This window comes from Erinaceus europaeus, chromosome 8 (assembly GCF_950295315.1).
Source record: "Erinaceus europaeus chromosome 8, mEriEur2.1, whole genome shotgun sequence".
In the NCBI taxonomy this organism is placed as follows: Eukaryota; Metazoa; Chordata; class Mammalia; order Eulipotyphla; family Erinaceidae; genus Erinaceus; species Erinaceus europaeus.
The window spans coordinates 119,952,066-119,967,902 of NC_080169.1; the positions used below are offsets into that span (position 1 = coordinate 119,952,066).

The 15,837-nt window shown below is 40.5% G+C and overlaps 1 protein-coding gene across 1 annotated transcript in view; it reads left to right on the top strand.

Annotated features, from left to right (window-relative positions):
* Positions 1-15,837, top strand: part of CNTNAP2 (contactin associated protein 2) — a 2,382,269-nt gene that overhangs the window by 1,438,317 nt on the left and 928,115 nt on the right. The window lies entirely within an intron of this gene.

A 15,837-nucleotide genomic window follows, 5' to 3' on the forward strand; every position in this document is an offset into this window, starting at 1 on the left:
TAAAAGCAGTCAATTTCCCTGAAGCACAAAATGTCTATTTTGTAAATACAACTCGGGAAGACTTTTCTTGCACACTTTCTGCTTTGGATATCTCTTTTAATTTTTTGAATGCTAGTATATCATAAGACTACTGAGTGCTGTATCTGATTAACAGAGGCAGGAATGGAATTTTGATATGCAATCATTTAGCATATTTTATTTTTTTTGACACTGTGGCTATTGGAAGGGCTAGGTGCCTGTATGACTCTACTGCTTTTGAATTTTTTTTTTTTTTTTCTGTTCTGGTCGAGGAAGAGTGAGAGTGCCCATATGAAGGAAAGGGAGAGAGATGCAGTGACACCTGCAGCACTGCTCTAACACTTGTGAAGCATGCCCTCTGCTGGTAGGGACCAGGCACTTGAACCCAACTAGTAGCTCATGTTACTGTGTGTACTTGGGGGGTTTACCAGCATCAAGCCACCAGACTTAGTCTATTCACTGCCACCAAAGACATCCAGATTTTTTTTTTAATTTTTATTTATTTTCCCCTTTTGTTGCCTTTGTTTTTCATTGTTTCTGTAGTATTATTGTTGCTATTGATGCCGTCATTGTTACATAGGACAGAGAGAAATGGAGAGAGGAGGGGAAGACAGAGAGGGGGAGAGAAAGACAGACACCGGAGATCTGCTTCACCGCCTGTGAAGCGATTCTACTGCAGGTGGGGAGCCGGGGGTTCGAACTAGGATCCTTCACAGGTCCCTGCACTTTGTGCCACCTGAGCGTTAACAGCTGCGCTACTGCCCAATTCCCGACATCCAGATTTTACAGCAGAAAATATCAATATGTGAGGGTCAAATGTTGCTGAGAGGTTTGGTAAGAGACTGAAAAATGTCTTCTCATCACCTAGAAACTCTTTCTGATATTAAGAAGAACAGTTTCATCAGAAAATCATAGACAAAGACAAAAATCACGAATAAAAAGGGCTAATGGAGAAGGGCATGTGCTAGTGGAGGTGGGGTAGACACATTTCACTCAGAAACTGTGATTTAATCCAAAATAGGACTTGGGGCAGATTTTTTTTTTTTTTAGCATAAAGTGTCATTTTAGGTATGATGGAACATAAACATTTTTGAAGTTTCATTTCAAAAACTATTTTAAACCTTGTGAAAGAACTTGATAAAAATAAAGCCACTAATTTAACTTTTTTAAATCTATTTATTTTTAACTTTGTATCAGGGATTTAATATTGATTTACAAAATTATATGATAACAAGGATTCAACACCACACCCTTCCCACCACCAGACTTCTGAATCTTCGACCCTCCGTTGTAAGCCATAGCAGTTCTCCCAAGAATGCAAATATGGCTAAACTATTATTTCTATAACTGTTTGTCTATGTTTGTATATACTTACCCTTTTATCTTTCCCATGGTCCCATCTTTTCTTTCTTTCCAAGTCACACATACATCTATTGCTACATCCAATTGTATCTGCCTTTTTTTTTTTTTTCCTTCTCTCTCTAGGTCCTGATGGAATTGGAGTTTAGAGTCCTTTGGTTATCTTCCTTCCCCTTTGGGAGGGAGTATGGTTATCATTTTGAGAGTCTGTTCATCTCCACCCTTGGGAGTATCGATCGGTATTTTGGGGGTACAAAAGGTGGAAGGTCTGGCTTCTTTAATTGCTTCTCTGCTGGACTGGGACTTTGACAGATGGATCCACACCCCCAGTCTGTTTCTGTCTCTCCCTCGTGGGGCAGGACTCTGGGGAGGGGAGGTTCCAGGACACATTGGTGAGGTCGTTTGCCCAGGAAAGTCAGGAAGGAATCATAATGTCTCAATTTGGTAATCCTCTAATGTAACTTTCTCCCAAAAACCATGTTCAGGTTGTTTTACTTGCTGAGTCGTGACCTTTGTAGAGAAATGGTCCTATCAGGATCCCACGTCACAATCTGATGTTCTGACTTTTCAGTGTTTCCTTGTGGAATCAGAGCTTGGTCTTTGGTTGGCTCTTGTCTTTCATAATGGAAAAGCCCTGAAATTTGGATCTGTCTCCTATTCCCTCATGAGTGGTCTGACATGGTGTGTTCCAGGCAGAAAGTTCAGCAGGCGTTGTTGTTTCCTTCTCATAGAATTTCATCAAATGTTCCATGGTGCCAACTGGCTCTACTTTTTGTGCCTAGCAATTTGATTCCCAGAGGGAAAAAAAAAAAGCTGCTACACTGTGGCAAGATAATGGTCTTCTCCTTGAAATGTAATAAATATATTTACAGAGAGATGTTTCAAGACTGTGTTCTTCATTCCAACGTTCACTCTATCATTTCTTGTCTGAATTAATTGTCATTGTATTGGTCACCAGAAATACATTTCTAATTCTTTTTTTTTTTAAAAAAAAAAAAAAGAGAAATCAGAAGGGGCGGGGGAAAGAGATAGGATAAGATGAGCTCTCTTATATTTTTTATTTATTTATTTATCCTAATGAAGTTTGCTTATAGACTCCTACTTTATTCTATTTGACATATAGTTTGCTTTCTCCCTTTTCATTTCTTCTTTCTTCCTCCCCTCCCCCATTTGTTTTGTTTTTTTATTTAACGCACAAAGTATTTTTAATTCCCACATTATTTACATGGTGCTCATATGGATCCAAATTAGAGCAGTAGAAACCCACTGAAGGTTTACTATCTGATTACAGCGGTGCAAACTGAATTTTTGGATGAAATGCAATGCATTTAGTTAGCCTGTTTTATTTTGTTTGTTTGTTTGTTTGTTTTGCCACTAGGGTTATTCCTGGGGCTAAGTACCTCTATGTCTCTACTATTCCTGACAGGTTTTTTTTTTTCTTTCTGTTTTGGCAGAGAGTGAGGGATGGGGGCAGAAGGAGAGTGAGTGAGTGTGAGAGAGAAAGAAGCAGAGATACCTGCAACACTGCTTTCCCACTTGTGAAACTTGCCCACTGCATTTGGGGATCAGGACTTGAACCCAAGTAAAGCACATGGTATTGTATTCAAACGTGAGTCCCTCATCCTTAAATACTTCTTTCCAGTACAGCAAAGCATTCTGATTTCATGTTGTACTACCTGTGGCCCAGCTCTGGAATCAGCCATATCTCTTCTTCTTCTTCTAGCGTTTGCCCAGCCATATCTCTGAAGAGTACTGAGTTGATTAACTGGTAAGGAATAATATCCAGGGGATGAAAGTGCTCATAATCCCACTTCTAGATGGTCTCCACTGGATTGTAAAACAGTAGACAGCAGACACACAGTCGTAATTAGATTTGTCTCTCTATCCAATGGGATAGATCTCAATGATGTATACACAGTGGTAGAATAAATTTGGGTCCAAATACACAAAATCCATTCAACATCTCCTCCTTTCTCTTTGTACCCTCCTTTCCCAGCAGTGGGAGCCTGACTCCCTCTAGTCTGTTGTGTATTTGTTTATTTCTCAACCAGCATGCTTTGCAGTGACTCTCTTGTTATTCCTGGTGGGTGTCCTGTGTAATTGTCCTTCTTACCCAGTTTCCAGAAGCTACTGGACTCATTTCAGTCCCCTTAACACTCTGTTTGCTTGGTAGCTCCTCCCTCACCTGGTTGTATTATTCAGGAAGTATGAGTAAGTGGTAGAGATTAGTAGGTAATTTTAAAAGGAGGGCACGGTATTTTTCCAATATTTTATTTTAATCACACACACACACACACACACACACACACACACACACACACACACTCACACACACACACACACACACACCAGAGCACTGCTTAGCTCTTATTAATGATAGTGCTGGGGATTGAACCTGGGACCTTGAAACTGCAGATTCGAATGTTGTTTGCGTAATTATCATAATATTTTCCCAGCCGTGGCAAAGTGTTTTTGTTTAGTTTTGTTTTGTTTTGTTAGCATCTTCATGGATTTTCACCAGCTTCTTACCAACATCTTTCACTTCCCAATGATAAACAAGTCTGAGTAGCCCGTATGCCCATATGCATGTGCTTTCTGACTTGTGAACTGTTCAGCCCTGCTGCCTGCTGTTTGCTTTCTCTGTGCCATCTGGTAAACGGGGTCATTTATGACCATTCCAATGACATTTGGCTTTTTTTTTTTGCCTCCAGGGTTATTTCTGGGTTTCTGTGCCTGCACTTCAATGCACTGCTCCTGGATGATATTTTTTTCCCATTTTGTTGCTGTTGTTGGATAAGACAGAGAGAAATCAGGAGAGGAGGGGAAGACAGAGAGAGAGGAACAAAAGATAGATACCTGCAGGCCTGCTTCATCATTGTTGTGAAGCAACCTCCCTGCAGGTGAGGAGCCGGCAACTCGAACCAGGATCCTTGCATGGGTCCTTGTGCTTCGCACCAGGTACACTTAACTCGCTGTGCTACCACCCAACCCTTTGTCTTCAGTGACATTTTTAATATCAGCACTCAGATCAGCATGCTTTCCACCCATAGATATCAGATAGGAGAATTTTGAATATCAGAAGGAGAATTTTGAAGCCAGGCAAACAAAAAGGTGTTTGTTTCTTTTGTCAGCATGAAGAAGAAAATCCTGAGTGTATTTTAAATCAGGTGTGAAGTCTTCCTAGGCTAAGTCTTCAAACAGGAAGCTCCAACATACCATCAAGATAACGTCATTATAATAGCCTTGCAAAGAGGGAAGGTTTCCCCCATTTGCTGATGGGCAACGGCAATGCAAACTGACAGGTTTCTGGTTCCAGGGGACACTGTCAGCTCACAGAGTCTGGTTACAGTGACTCATGGGTACATGCAGCACCTGCTACTTCACATTCATTAGGGTGAATATGATGCTCTCAACTGAAAGATGCAGAAACATACCTATATCTTCGTTGTACCAACATGGCATGTTTGAATTAACCTTAGCTCTCTTTCTTACTTCCTTTTTGTTGCCCTTGTTGATTTATTGTTGGAGTTACTGTTGTTGTTGTTATTGATGTTGTTGTTGTTGTTGTTGGATAGGACAGAGAGAAATGGAGAGAGGGGGGGAAGACAGAGACGGGGAGAGAAAGACCTGCTTCACCACTTGTGAAGTGACTCCCCTGCAGGTGGGGAGCCGGGGGCTTGAACCAGAATCCTTCTGCTGGTCCTTGTGCTTTGCGCCACATGTGCTTAACCCGCTGAGCTACCTCCTGACTCCCCTCTTTCCACTTTTATACCTGCTTATCTCTGACATCCAGAATCCTAGTTGAAAATTGAGATCTCCAAACAACCACATTGTTAATCTTTTTCATAGCTTAAACTCAGACTTAAAATATATATATTTGTCATTGATAAATTATTACAAGATTATAGGATTGCAACATATAATTCCACACCATACCCTCTGCCAAAGATATGTATCCCCACCTTCCAGCTTCTCAAAGATCACCATTAGAGTTTTCACAAGTTTTACAGTTTCCTTGCTTCTGTTTTGTTTGATTTTTTTTTTTTTTTGCCAAATTCATGATCTCTATATTCCACATATGAGTGAAACTATCTGGTAGTTTTCTTTCATTTCTTTACTTATTTTGCTCCAGTTCCATCCATTTTGTCCCAAAGGACACAAGTTAATCTTTTTTTGATCGCAGAGTAGTATTCCATGGAATATATATCCCATCATTACTTTCACCAGTCATCTGTTGATGGACATTTAGGCTCCTGCCACTTGTTGGCTATTATGAGTAATGCAGCTATGAACCCTCAGATTCTACAACCCTGATATTAATCTTTTTTTATTGTTGTAGTTATTGATGTCGTTGTTGTTGGATAGGACAGAAAGAAATGGAGAGAGGAGGGGAAGACAGAGAGAAGGAGAGAAGGATAGACACCTGCAGACTTGCTTCACCACTTGTGAAGCGACTCCCCTGCAGGTGGGGAGCTGGGGGCTCGAATTGAGATCCTTTTGCTGGTCCTTTCATTTTGCACCACGTGCGCTTAACCAGCTGCACTACTGTCTGACTCCCGATATTAATCTTTTACAGAGCTTAAACTCAGAGATTTGTAAGAGTCTCTGAAATATGTTTTGAATTTTTAAAGATTGTATTTATTTATTCATGAGGAAGATATGAGGAGAGAGAGGACAAGAACCAGACAGCACTCTGGTATGTGTGCTGCTGGGTACTGAACTCGGGACCTCATGCTTAAGAGTCTAATGCTTTATCCATTAGGCCACCTCTCTGCCCACAGTTGAATTTTTTTAAGTGGATAACATTTCTTTTCTTTTCTTTTCTTTATTTTATTTTTTATTTATAAAAAGGAAACTTTGACAAAACCATAGGATAAGAGAGGTACAGCTCCACACAATTCCCACCACCAGAAGTCTGTATCCCATCCCCTCCCATGATAGCTTCCCTATTCTTTGTCCCTCTGGGAGTATGGGCCTAGGGTCATTATAGAATGCAGAAGCAGAAGGTCTGGCTTCTGTCATTGCTTCCCCACTGAACATGGGCATTGACAGGTGGATCCATACTCCCAGCATGCCTCTCTCTTTCCCTAGTGGGGCAGGGCTCTGGGGAAGCAGAGCTCCAGGTCACATTGGTGGGGTTGTCTGTCCAGGGAAGTCTGGTTATATTCATAGTAGCATCTGGAACCTCACCAGGTTCCTAAAAAGAGAATTAACATATAAAGCTAAAAGAGTTGTTGACTAATCATGAACCTAAAGGTTGGAATAGTGCAGGTGAAGAGTTGGGGGGGGGTCTCCGTTTTGTAGATAGCTAATAGGCCTATTTTAGTTATATTCCAAAGGACCTGTGACTATACTAGTTTTTTTTTTTTTTCCCTGATCCTGAAATCTGATATGCAGGTGGATCCAAGTTATTGTCTGGGGAGATGATGCCATGGCTGGAAAAAGGACCAGAATGCTGGATCAGGGAAGAGAGTAGCTCTCAAATATGGGAAAGGGGTATAAATATTGTTGACTATAAGAGTCTCTGAAAATTTTAACGGGACTAGTACCCTAGTTTTGTTATGGAAGTTATGTTTCTATGTAGAAAGAACAGAAAATAAATACTATATTCCTCTCCAGTCCATAAGGGATTACAGCACCAGAAACTTCAGGCCCCAACATATTAAATGAATGACTATAAGAGAATGGTCAGCATTCTATCAGCCACTCTGTTTTGCAGGCGTTTTGAGTCGAAGTTAAATCTTTTGATTTCTAATTATTAAAACATATTCAAAAAAGTGACTAGAGAATCTTAGAGTTCTAATCGGAGTTACTGGGGCTGAGGAGATATCTCAGTGATAAAAGGCATGCATACTTGATTTCTGTCATGTCCCGGGAGCCAGAGTTGAGCAGTGCTCTGGTCTCCACCCCCCCTCCCCCCCAGAAATGCTTGCTATTATTGCAGAGAGTCTTAGTGGAACTGTGCAGTGTTTTACGTATGAGGACCTGAGTTAGATTACTAGCACCACATATACTGAAATGATGTGTTCCTCTCTGGTACTCCCTCACACACATTAAATACATAAATATATTTTAAAATCAGTATATTTTAAAATCCACATACTAAATCCACTGGTTCATGGTGACTCTGAAACTAGGCTTTTGCTGGTGATGCCTTGACTCATACTCATAATAATCCTATCAGTTATTTCATGCCTCTGCCCTTACAGTTTTCACTTCTTCTTCTTCTAGCGTTTGCTCTTCTTCCGTAGCCAGTCAACAGCATCAGGTTGAGCCTGATGTAAAGTTTCGAGACCTCCTTTGAATCTGGAGAGGTGGCAGTCGTTGACTATGTGGGTCATAGTCTGTCTGGAGCGGCAGGGGCAGTTCGGGTCGTCTCTGGCTCCCCAGCGATGGAACATAGCAGTGCACCGGCCATGGCCTGTTCGATAGCGATTGAGGAGGGCCCAATCATAATGTGCTAGGTCAAAGCCGGGTTGATGCTTACAGGGGTCTGTGATGAGGTGTTTGTTCTTTACCTCAGCTGACTGCCAACTCTGTTTCCAAGAGACTGGAACAGAGAAGTTCAGTGTAAGCATAGGGGACCAGATTGGGTGATGAGATGTCAAGCGTTGGACAGGGTAGGCAAAGATATCCGCGTATATTGGCAGGTCCGGTCGAGCATAGACGTGGGAAATGAACTTAGATGATGCCTCATCCCGACGAATATCTGGCGGGGCGATGTTGCTAAGAACTGGCAGCCATGGAACCAGGGTGGAACAGATGGTTCCAGAAATTATCCTCATGGAGAAATATAATTTGGAATCGACCAAGTGGACATGGGGGCTATGGAACCATACTGGGGCACAGTATTCTGCAGTGGAATAGCATAATGCCAGAGATGATGATCGTAGTGTGGAAGCGCTCGCGCCCCATGAGGAGCTGGCCAGTCTTGCAATGATGTGATTCCTCGCGCCCACCTTTGCTGCAGTTTTTATGAGATGTTTGTGAAATGACAGGGTGCAGTCGAGAGTAACGCCAAGATAGACTGGCTGGGCTTCATGCCAGATTCTCGTATTGCCAAGCTGCACATTAAGCTCACGCGAGGCCGAGGCATGGTGTAGATGGAAAACAGATGATACCGTTTTTGCAGTGCTAGGGATTAGTCGCCATTTTTTACAGTAATCAGATATCAGAGACGTGTCTTTCCTGAGCGTTTCCTTGAGGATGTCGAACTTTGATGCCTGAGTTGCACAGCAGATGTCATCGGCGTAGATGAACTTCCTTGAAGAAGTTTCTGGGAGGTCATTGATGTAAATATTAAATAGAGTAGGAGCCAGAACAGAGCCCTGGGGGAGGCCACTTGAGACAAGTCTCCATCTACTAGACTTGTCACCCAGATGCACCCGGAATCTTCTGTTTTGGAGAAGAAACGATATAGTGTTGGCCACCCATGGAGGCAGGCATCTTGAGATCTTGACTAGGAGACCACGGTGCCAGACCGTGTCATAGGCTGCTGTGAGATCAACAAAGACAGCACCCGTCTTTAAATTCTTCTGGAATCCATTTTCAATGTAAGTTGAGAGGGCCAGGGCTTGTTGGCAGGTAGATCTTCCTGGGCGGAAACCAGCTTGGGCGGGTGATAGGAATTTCTCTGTAAGAGGAGAAATACGTGACAGAAGCAGCCTCTCAAGGAGTTTGTAACACACGGAGAGGAGAGAAATTGGTCTATAGCTGGCAGCCAGTGTTGGGTCTTTCTTTGGTTTCAAAACTGCTATAATCTTCGCACGATGCCAAACTTTGGGCACAGACTCAGATTCCAAGATGTGGGACAGGAATGAGGCGAGCCACTTCTTTGCCGTGGGACCCAGGTTAAGAATGAGTTCTGGGGTGATGTTATCATAGCCAGCAGCTATTCCTGGTTTAACCCTCTTCAAAGCATCTTCCAGTTCAGACAGTGTAAAGGGAGAGAGTTTTGGAGATGGACAAGATAACCGGAAGTGAGATGACCACTCATGGGAAATTTCTCTTTTCCAGACTGGGTCGATCTTAGCACGCCCAACTTGAGTTAGGTGACTGGCCACTGAGTTTGGAGATACGAAGGATGGGAGACGGGAGGGGGTTGGCTACCGGCACCCAGTCTGTGAAGAAGCTTCCAGGCCTTCCTACTTGAGTGGGTGAAGTTCAGACTTTCCGTGAGTTGTTGCCAGTGGGCTTGGCGTGCTGCATCCAGGGAGGCAATGAGATGGTCAGCCACATCTGGGTCGCCTGACTCATCACACGCTTTATACACCTTCATTCATTCCTCCTTTTTCTTTGGTAATTATTATGTCTTTACTATTAATTTAACATAGATTTATGAAATTATGAGGTCTTAGGAGTATTTTCATACCCATATATTATTTATGAAATTGACCACAGAACTCTTTGCCCCTCCTTCCCCTTCCACCCCCCCCCCCACACACACACACACACCACCACTGTAACCTTCTTAGTTCACAAGTCCAAGAAACAGTCTGGTTATTAATATGTTGGTGAGTTCCTTGCCTTTACTCATCTACATTCCACAGATGATCAAATCCCTCTAATGGCTGCCTTTCACTTCTTTATTTATTTCACTCAGAATGACTACCTTTAGTACCATCCATCTTGTTCCAAATGATATAATCTCATACTTTTTGATTGCAGACTATGTTCCTTTTTTTTTTTTATAAATAAAAGTAAGCCTATGCTTGCAGACAGGTGGCTTTTCTTCTTGTAAATGTTGAAGTTCTAAAGACATCTCATTTTTTTAAATTATCTCTGTTTACTCAGTCTAGGCTGGAGATATTCTTATTAGTGTAGTGCTTAAAATGTTTGTGTTATGCCTATGAATACTATTCAGTTAATCCTACTGAACAGAATAAAATAAATAATCTTATAAAATGAATCCCATTAAAAAAATGACTTCTGCTAATATGCTAACAGAAAAAATTTCCTTGGGAAATCAATATAACCTCTGTGGCTTAACTAAGAGGGTCAGAAGATACACCAATAAACTTAGAAGTTCTCTTTCTTTTCTTTTATTTTTTTTCTGAGAGAAAGGTCCTTTCAGGTACTTGCTAATATATTTTGGAGGTCTCGCTATGAATTCTACACTCAAACTCCATTGTTATCTTTTCTTTTACATTTTATTTATTTATTTATTTTTGCCTCTTGATTATCACTGGGGCTTGGTGCTGCCATTATAAACCCACTGCTCTTAGCGACCATTTTTCCATTTTATTGGCTAGGATAGAGAGAAATTGAGAGAGGAGGAGGAGGAGATAGAGAAGGAAAAAGACAGAGAGATACCTGCAGGCCTGCTTTGCCACTTGTGAAAAGTCCCCCCCCCCCTGCAGGTTGGGAGCCTGGGGATTGAATCTGGGCCCTTGTGCTCAGTGCTTTGTGTGCTTAACCAGGTGCAACACCTCCTGGACCCTCCACTTGTTCTCTTTAGATCACGATCCCCTGGGAGCTGATGTTAGTCTGGAGATGATTTACTCTTTTATTCTCACTCATCATCTGAAGAGACTAGAAGTAAGGAACCATTTTATTGTCAAATCCAGTAACTCTGCCTCCTTCATATTTAGTAAATTTCTTGAACTTGATCTCTTCTTTATTCTCCACAAACTGAAAGAGGACAGCCAGTATCTTTGACTCTGCCTGAATACGTCTTCAGGTAGATTATATAATTCATTAAGCATATTTGTGGGTTTATATTTTGCTTGTTTGTTTCATGTGTGTCCTCTATAGAACTGCAGACACACATGTAGTAAACATGAAGCAAACAATAACAAAATACAAATGTACTTTTTTATTAGTGATTTTAATAATGATTGACTAGCTTGTGGGATAAGAGGGGTACCATTGCATACAATTCCCACTACCAGAGTTCCATATCTAATCCCTTTCGTTGGAAACTTCCTTATTTTTTATCCCTCTGGGAATATGGACCTAAGATCTTCTTGGGTGCAGAAGGTGGAAGGTGTGACTTCTGTAATTGCTTCTCCACTGGACATAGGCATTGACAGGCCAATCCATACCCTCAGTCTATTTCTATCTTTCCCTAGTGGGGCAGGGCTTTGGAGAAGTGTGTGGTTCCAGGACACATGGGTGAAGTGATCCATTGTTTTTTTTAACTCCTTTTTTTTTTAAATTGGGGGATTAATGCTTTACACTTGACAGTAAATACAATAGTTTCTACATGCATAATATTTCCTAGTTTTCCACATAACAGTACAACCCTCACTATGTCCTCTACCATCATGTTTCAGTACCTGAAACCCATCCCATTAAGCACCCCAGAATCTTTCATTTTAGTGGAACACACCAACTCCAGTCCAAGTTCTGCTTAGTGTTTTGTCTTCTGATCTTTTTTTTTTTTTCAACTTCTGCCTGAGAGGGAGATCATCTCATATCCATCTTTCTGTTTCTGACTTATTTCACTTAACATGATTTCTTCAAGTTCCATCCATGATGGGTGGAAAATGGTGAAGTCACTGTTTTTAATAGCTGAGTAGTAGTCCATCCTGACTTTCTAGCTGAGTAGTTTTCCATTGTCTATATAGACCACAACTTGCTCAGCCACTCATCTATTGTTAGACACCTGGATGGCTTCCAGGTTTTGACTATTACAAATTGTGCTGTTATGAACATAGGTATACACAAATCTTTTTGGATGGGTGTATTTGGTTCCTTAGGGTATATCCCCAGGAGAAGAATTGCAGGGTCCTAGGGTAGGTCCACTTCTAGCCTTCTGAGAATTGTCCAGACTGCTCTCCAAAGGGGGTGGACCAATTTACATTCCCACCAGCAATGCAGAAAGATTCCTTTGACCCCACAATCTCTCCAGCATTTGTTGCTGTTACTCTTTTTGATGTATGACATTCTCACAGGAGTAAAGTGGTATCTCATTGTTGTCTTTACTTGCATTTCAGACAGTCAGTGACTTGGAGCATTTTTTTCATGTTTTTTGACTTTTCAGGTCTCTTCTGTGGTGAATATTCTTTATAACTCTCTTGCAGTAGCACACTGTATTAGATACTCATTGTTGCCTAAGAATGTTACCCAAAGATATTACAGCTTAATTCCATGATTTATTTCTCTTGGACTTCTCCACAGGTCTACTCATAGAGTAATGTCTTTGTATTCAGACATAAGTCTCTTACTATATTATTATTATTATTGTTATTGTTGTTGTTATAAAATAGAGATAAGAAGAAATTGAGAAGGTAGGGGGAGATAGGGAAAGAAAGAAAAAGACACTTGTGACCCTGGTTCAATTTCCTCCTTCAGGATTTGAACCCAGGTCCCTGTGCATTATAAAGTGTGCACTCGACCACCTGGCCCCCAGACATAACAGTCTCAACAGGCAAAGTGAAACTATCATTGGGCTTTTCAGTTTTTTATGGGACTCCGAGGTAATCTCTAATTCACCATGAAGAACATTACAACAGAGTATACATTTCCAGAGTCCCTTTTGGAAATGGTAAAGAAAGTGGGAGGAGAGGAAACATCCTATACTTTTGTGATTATACAGTTTGCTCTATCATTATCTTATTTCCTAGTATGTGTGGCATGTAGAAAAATGAAAGTACTGGACAATTTCACACTCCAAAATTCATCAGTGCCAATCTGAGCACTGTTCTGAGTGATGAAGCCTTGTTTTATGAACCTAATTATGCCCTCTCTTTGATGGTCTCTGTGTTATGCAGCTGTCTTGTTGTTGACAATGAACTGAGGTCAGCTTATATTTTCTTTTTTATTTAAGAAAGGATTAATTAACAAAACCATAGGGTAGGAGGGGTACAACTCCACACAATTCCCACCACCCAATCTCCATATCCCACCCCCTCCCCTGATAGCTTTCCCATTCTCTATCCCTCTGGGAGCATGGACTCAGGGTCATTGTGGGTTGCAGAAGGTAGAAAGTCTGGCTTCTGTAATTGCTTCCCCACTGAACATGGGTGTTGACTGGTCGGTCCATACTCCCAGTCTGCCTCTCTCTTTCCCTAGTAGGGTGGGTCTCTGGGGAAGCAGAGCTCCAGGACACATTGGTGGGGTCTTCAGTCCAGGGAAGCCTGGCCGGCATCCTGATGACATCTGGAACCTGGTGACTGAAAAGAGAGTTAACATACAAAGCCAAACAAATTGTTGAGCAACCATGGACCCAAAGCTTGGAATAGTGGAGAGGAAGTGTTAGGGGGATACTCACTGCAAACTCTAGTGTACTTCTGCTTTCAGGTATATATTTTGCAGTAGTTTACAGATACGTGTAAACATATGCTCTCTCTCACAGAAACTGGTGTATATCTAGGTTTTGGGACTTTATTAGAAAGTGAACCACCTGAGATGGAATTAGAGTATACTATGAAAGGAAAGGTCTCACCCGAGTAATGAAGCTGAAGGGTTGTCATTCCACACCTGAAGTCTCTGGACACAGTCTGAAGTGAAGCATGTTGAGGTGGCAATCCTTGCATTGGTTAGGTTGTGATTGGCCTGAGGTCAGCTTCTTACAAATAGATATACTCATTTGAGAATATTTCAAAGCTAACTTGACTATTTAGAGGCCCTCAAGTATCCAAGAAATGTATCCAATGAATGTCTTATTAAAACTTGTCAAAAAATGTACAGCTGGCTTTTTTCTCCCTGCCATGTTTAGACATTCAACTCCATTCAGCATCATCTTGATTAAAGAGATTTAAAATCATATGTATGAATACAATTAGCTTAAATAGACTGCTTATCTAAGATCAACAGTTTTATGAGGGGCTAAGTCAATATAATTAGAAAAAAAAACTGACTTGGTAAAGTATATGAAATAATCATTGAATTTCAGTGTTTAGCACTTGTCATACTTAAATCAATAAAGTACAGTCCTTTAAAAAAAAACATTATGCTGGTGAACATAACATGCTATTAACCCTTAAAACATAAACAAATGATAATTGTTAAGCTTGAATTTTGTAGCTCATTGGTAAAAGAGAATAAAGAGATTTTTGTCTCCAATTAATGTTACTCATTTATCAAGCAAAATAAAGTATTAAAATTCACCTTATAGGGGCTGGGTGGTGGCTCACCTGGTTGAGCATACTGGTTACAGTGCACAAGGACCTGGCTTCGAGCCCCCGGTCCCCATCTGCAGGGGGAAAGCTTTGCAAGTGGTGAAGCAGGGCTGCAGGTGTCTCTCTGTTTCACTCCCTCTCTATCTCCCCCTTCCCTCTCAGTTTCTGGCTGTCTCCAATAAATAAACAAAATTTAAAATTTTAAAAATCACCTCATATTCACTTTTTTACACTTGATCTTAGCCAAAAGGCCGAGAAGTGATATATATTCACTTTTTTAACAAGCATTGCACCGTCCATCTCTTTAAATGTATTAAATTTAATTAATTGTATATCTTGGTCAGATCAATCCAGTATCCATTTTTATTTCACTGCAGTGTATAGTTCAAATATATTAAAATAAAAATATTAAAATATATTGCAAACTGCTACAGTAATTTGTTGAATTGAATTATAGACTAATGGTAGCTCTGAAGATCAAACAAGAAGAGAGAAAGAACAGAGCAGTTCTGGTGATCAGCACTATCTGGTTTTTACTCAGAGAGGTATACAGTGCAGGGAAAAAACACTTTTTTTGCTCTGTCTCAAAGTTTTCTTTCAAATGCAGTTTGCTAAAACATGGGATGACCAACCCCTTTAAGTTTAATTTCTGGATAAAAGAAAGCAGATAAATGTGACAGAGACAAAGTTAAATGTGGACTGTAGAGATCAGATCATCAGATAGTACAAAATGAACTTTCATGGGAGTGGAACAACTTTGTTGGATATATGATAATAAATACTACAATATTCTCATGTCTATTCAACAATATTTATAGAAGTGTTTGTGTATATATGCACATGTGTATATATACAGACACACACATATTGAAGTGAATGTGTAAATATCTTTAGATTTGTTTGTCCAGATAAATAAATAAGTACAGTATAAACTTGGTCTGGCAGTAGCAAGGAAATACCTTACTTGGGAAAAAAACCTACCTTACCTTAAGCACAGTTCAAGTTCCAGCCCCTGTACTACAGTACTAAGGAAATCTCTGGACTGTTGTGTCTCTTCTCTCTGTGTGTCTGTCTCTCTTTCTATGCCTGATTGTCTATCTATTTACCTACCTATGTGTCTATCTAAAAATGTTGTCCTGGAGCATTTAAAGTCAGCAAAGTGTAAAACAGTGCACAATAAACATATGTCCATACGTACATACATGCATATGTATATACATTTGTTTTGGGAGATAATTCTTGTGTGTAAAATACCATAAAGCACAGAGCTCTTTGGATCCTTCTAAAGATAACTTAGTGGGATTGAGAGACTTCCTCTATGATCTATAAATTGTTTATTCCTATTAAGAGTTTTGTATATTTCTTTTTCTTTTTAATTTTTTATTGTCTTTGTTTA